This window comes from Chrysochloris asiatica, unplaced genomic scaffold (genome assembly GCF_000296735.1).
Source record: "Chrysochloris asiatica unplaced genomic scaffold, ChrAsi1.0 scaffold00059, whole genome shotgun sequence".
NCBI lineage: Eukaryota > Metazoa > Chordata > Mammalia > Afrosoricida > Chrysochloridae > Chrysochloris > Chrysochloris asiatica.
This window is the reverse complement of record NW_006408577.1, coordinates 8,641,858-8,647,652: the sequence shown is the minus strand read 5'-3', so window position 1 is coordinate 8,647,652 and position 5,795 is coordinate 8,641,858. Positions and strand designations below refer to the sequence as shown.

Below are 5,795 nucleotides of genomic sequence, written 5' to 3'. Positions count from 1 at the left end.
AATTAGAAGGTAAAACAACTGGCAGAAATGAAGAAGTAAAAGAACTGAATAGAAAATTTCAGAGGACAGTTTGAAAGACAAAGTAAAGTATTGTAATGAAATGTTCAAGAACCTGGAATTAGAAAACCAAAAAGGTAGAAGACCCTTAGCATTTCTCCAGCTGAAAGAACTGAAGAAAAAAATGCAAGTCTCAGGCTGAAATACTGTAGGATTCTATTTGTAAAATATTGAATGACTTAGAAAGCATCAAAAGAAGATGGAAGAAATGAAGTCACTGTACCAAAAATATTTGGTCAATGCTCAAGCATTTCAAGAGGCAGCATATTATCAAGAACTCGTGGTAATTAAAGGCATTAGTGAAAGATATGGCTTCAGGAATTGATGGAATACAAATTGAAATCTTTCAATAAACTAATGCAGTGTTGGAGGCTGTTACTTGTCTATGCCAAGAAATTCACAAGACAGCTACCTGGCCAACAGATATAAAGAGACCCATATCTTTGCCCATTCCAAAGAAAGGAGACGCAAGAGAATGCAGAAATCATCTAACAGTATTATTAATATCACATGCAAGTAAAATTTTGCTGAAGATAATTCAAAAATGATTTCAGCACTTAATCGACAGAAGAAGACATAGAATGAGGTGTATCATTGCTGACTTCAGATGGATGTTGGCTAAAAGCAGAGAATATTAGAAAGATGTTTACTTATACTTCATTGACTATGCAAAGGCACTTGACTGTGTGAATCATAATAAACTATGCATAGCATTTAAAGAATGGATATTCCCGAGCACTGACTTATGTTCATGAGGAAACTGTACATAGACCAAGAGGTAGTTATTTGAACTAAACAACGGGATGGTCATGGGTTTAAAATCAGGAAAGGTCTGTGTCTGTGTTGTGTCTTTTCACCATACTTATTCAATCTGTAGGCTGCACAAATAATCAAAGAAGCTGTATTATATGAAGAAGAACATAGCATCAGGATTCAAGGAAGACTCATTAATAATCTTTCATATGCAGATGGCACAACCTTGTGTGCTGAAAGCAAAGAGGACTTAAAATAGTTACTGATGAAGAGCAATGACTATAGCTTTCAGTATGGATTTAACCTCAATTTTACCTTGAGAATACAAATCCTTACAATTGGACAATAAACAACATCATGATAAATGAGGAAAAGAGTGGAGTTGTCCAAAACTGCTTTTTACTGGGATCCACAATCAATACTCAAGGAAGCAGTAGTGAAGAAATCAAGCAACATATTGGCCTGGAACTGGTTTTGGAATAGTGGCAGTGCCTGAGGCCGCTTCTCCTCCTGCCTCCCCATGGAGCGAGTCCCCCTCGGCCTGTGGCCAGCTGCAGGCAAGCCCTGGGAGATGTGGGAGTGGCTGTACCAGCATCAGAAACTTGATCACAAAATAGCAATTAAGTCTTGTCGCCTAGAGCTAAGTACCAAAAACAGAGAACGGTGGTGCCATGAAGTCTAGATCATGAAGATGTTGGACCATATCAATGTTGTAAAAGCCTGTGATGTTCCTGAGGAACTGAGAATTCTGATTAACGGTGTGCCTCTTCTAGCAATAGAATAGTGTTTGGGAGTAGATCTTCAGAAGCTACTTAACAAACTGGAAAATTGCTGTGGACTAAAAAATAAACAAAAAAAAAGCCAGATACTTTCTTAACTTAGTGATACAGGGTATGTGATTCGATATTTACATGAAAACAAAATTATACTTCTTGACCTAAAACCTGAAAACATAGTTCTTCTGGATGTTGGTGGGAAGGTATCACATAAGATAATTGATCTGGGGTATGCCAAAGATGTTGATCAAGGAAGTTGTGTACAACTTTGTGTGGGAACACTGAAGTATCTGGCCCCCAGAGCTTTTTGAGAATAAGCCTTATAAAGCCACTGTTGATTATGGAGCTTTGGTACCATGATGTTTGAATGTATTGCTGGATATAACCCCTTTTTTACATCCTCTGGAGCCATTTACTTGGAATGAGAAGATTAAGAAGAAGGATCCAAAGTGTATATTTGCATCTGAAGAGATGACAGAAGTCCAGTTCAACCAAATAGCCTTTTTAGTTTGATAGTAGAGCCCATGGAAAACTGGCTACAGTTGATGCTGAATTGGGATCCTCATCAGAGAGGAGGACCTATTGATCCTGTTTTGAAGCAGCCAACATGCTTTGTATTAATGGATCACGTTCTGAATTTGAAGATAGTGCACATCCTATATGACTTCTGCAAAGATAATTTATTTCTTGTTGCCTCCTGATGAAAGTCTCTGTTCACTACAATCATGTATTGAGTGTGAAACTGGAATAAATACTGGTTCTCAAGAGTTGCTTTTCAGACACGGGAATTTCTCTAGACCCTCGAAAGCTAGCCTCTCAGTGTGTCTAGATGAAGTCAAAGGTTGTGATAGCTATATGGTTTATTTGTTTGGTAACATAAAACTGTATATAAAAGGCCATTTGCTTCTAGAAGTTTATCTGACTGTAAATTATATTGTCCAAGACGGCAAAATATAGCTGCAATTATGAAACTACGCAAAGTATTTGCTGAAACAGTGCATTATGTATCTGGGCTAAAAGAAGACTACCTCAGGTTCTTTTAGGGACAAAGAGCAGCAATGTTGTCTTCTTAGATATAAGGCTAACCTGACAAAAATGAAGAACACTTTGATTTAAACATCTCAGTAACTGGAAGCCAAACTTGAGTTTTTTCACAAAAGCATTCAGCTTGACTTGGAGAGATATAGTGAGCAGATGATTTAAGGGATATCTTAAGAAATTATGCTAAAAGCATGGAAGGAAATGGAAGAAAAGGCCATCCATTATGCTGAGGTTGGTGTCATTGGCTACCTAGAGGATCAGATCATATCTTTGCACACTGAAATCATGGAGCTACAGAAGAACCCCTATGGAAGACATCAACGAGACATGTAGGAATCTCTGAAGCAGCATGCCCTCGATCTATATAAGCAGCTAAAGCACAGGCCTCCAGATCACTCCTACAGTAACTGCAGGGAGATAGTGGAGATCATTGTGCACACTCTACAGAGTCAGGACTGTGTTCTCAAGGAGCTGTTTGTCATCTGAACAAGCTGTTGGGCTATAAGCAGAAGATTATCCATCTACTCCTCAAAGTGGAAGTGGCCCTCAGTAGCCGCAAAGAAGCTGACAATACTGCCATGTTTATGCAGGGAAAGAGGCAGAAAGAAATATGATACCTCCTTAAAATTGTCTGTACATAGAGTTCTGCCCGGTCCCTTCTAGGATCCAGTCTAGAAGGTGAAGGAATCCCTCAGACATCAATATAGCTGCCTCCATCTTCAGTAGAATGGGAGCACCCTGTCGTGTGTGGTAACTCTTCAAGATGGGGAGGATTTAGCACAAATGATAGAAGAAAATGTTAAGTGTCTTGCCCATTTAAGCACTATTATAGCTTAATCAGGGCAGTAGTCTGGTGAGCCTTGACTGGCGTTCATTAGCAGAATGACTAGCCACTTGTTCACTGTCCCAAACACATGGAAGTGGTCTCTCTGCACATGTTGGAATTAGTTTGTACTCTAGGAAAGTATTCTTCAGACACCATTCATGGAAGAAATGGCTGTGATTAGAAGCTACTCATGATTTTACAAGTGTGATATTTTGATTTTCAGTAATTTTAATCTCCAAATAGATAAGGTTTCATAAAAAAAAAAAATCAATGGACTTGTTTAAATAAATAACTACAACTACTTAGGAGCATCATTGTGATCCAATTGTATTCAAACTTGGTACAAACATTACTTATTTTTAAATCACTTTTTAAAGTTTTAACTGTGGAGCACATGTGGCCCAAAGTGATATACCATGAAGAAAAACTCACTGTGTATTTTAAGTAAATGTTGTTAGTTTGTGTTTCAAGAGACTGCTTACAAGAAAAATTGGACTTTTTGGAGAACGAACCTTACCTCCTGTGTTACACTCAACAGATGTTCTTCCTGGACTCTTAAGGAGTTGGCTTAGTTCCATTGTCAACTTCACTGCACATGTGGCCCTGCCCCTTTCTTCCAGTAAGGATTGTGCATCTGTGACTTTAATACCATTGGCTCACACATTTCATTAAGAAGTGTGCTGTATGTATATGTATTTAAGGTGTACATTTAATAATATTAGAGATGTTGTTGTTTTTGTTATGTGCCGTGGAGTTGGTTTCGACTCATAGTGACCCTGTACAGGGTTTCTGAAGCTGTAAATCTTTACGGGAGAAGAAAGCCTCATCTTTCTCCCGCGGAACAGCTGGTAGTTTCAAACTGCTGACCTTGTGGTTCGCAGCCCGATTCGTAACCTACTATGCTATCAGAGCTCCTTAATATTAGAGATAACACCTGTTAATTTATAAAGTATTTGAAAACTTACCTGGTTTTTCATTTGTAAACATGTCATTTTTTTAAAGAAACTTTTATGTATTTTCATACAAATTTATAAGATCTTCACTTCTCTATCTGTAATTCTAAAATACACAAAGATATGAAAAATATTTTTTCCCCTAAGCCTGTTGATAACTCATTTGTTTGCAAAATTAATCTGAATTGACATTAAATCTCTTTATCCTATTTAGTATGAACACCCATTTATTTTGCTGCAGAAATAGTAATGGTTCTGATTATAAGGGATGCTGCCTCAGACCCTGCTGAGGGCTTATGCAGTATATGGTATTCTGTACTGATATATACACTGAATTAATTACCCTTTTAAAACCTGAAAATTTCAGAATTCTGAAACATCTGGCCTGAAGAGATTCAAATCAAGGACTGTGGATCGGCATCTGTTTATTTAGAAGGTTTTGTTTGTTTGTTTGTTTGTTTTGAAATGTGAAATGCTTTGTATTCTAGGCAGTTTTTCACTTTGTGAATTAAATAATTTTTAAATTAAAAACACTTCTGATATATTGTTTAGGATTGCGTTGACACTATGAAATAACATTTTTAAAAAGTGGAGAGTCTTTGGTCTGCCACCCAGATCTTGCTTTCCTTTTCAATTTTTTTTTTTTTTTTTTTCCACCCAGATCTTGCTTTCCTTTTCAATTTTTTTTTTTTTTTTTTTAATATTTAAACAATTCCCTTTGTTTATAGCTTTTACAATGCCGCTGTTAAGAAATTGCTCTGAGCTAGAGTGAGCTATCCCACCCAGGGTCATGATTCCCTAGAGAAGCAGCTTATGCTCAATAAATTGTTAATGCATTGGGTAAGGGCCTGTACCCTAACTAGGCGGCAAGACAATCTATGAAATGATAAGAGACCATCACCTTTTATTTATTTATTTATTTTTGAGGCCTTTATTGTAACTAAGGAGCCTTGGTGATACAGTTGATAAATCCCACCTTCCATCCCATAGGAGAAAGATGTGCTGTCTGCCCCTACAAAGATCTACAGACTCAGAAACCTTATGAAGCAATTGTTCTCTGTTATGTAAGGGCACTCTGTGTCAGAGTCAACTTGATAGCAAGTGGCTTTGGATTTTTGGTTTATTACATCTAGTTAGTGGTACAAACCACGGAGGTACAAAGTTTGCACTCATCTAGTTACTGAAAGTTTGACCGTTCCCACCCCCAGCAGCACCACAGAAGGCCTGACAATCTGTGTCTGTAGAGATTATAGTCAGGAAAAGTCTATGGAGCAGTTCTACACTGTAAAGATATACAGGGCTGTCATGAATTTCAGTCAACTTCATGACACAAGACAACAACTTGTAAATGTACCACAGTTCAGCTGCTTCTGCCAAATTCCTTCCTTC

General features: G+C 37.5%; 1 pseudogene; it reads left to right on the top strand.

Annotated features, from left to right (window-relative positions):
• The first annotated feature begins 1,330 nt into the window (after positions 1-1,330).
• LOC102834828 lies at positions 1,331-3,513 on the top strand (annotated as a pseudogene).
• Positions 3,514-5,795: the final 2,282 nt, after the last annotated feature.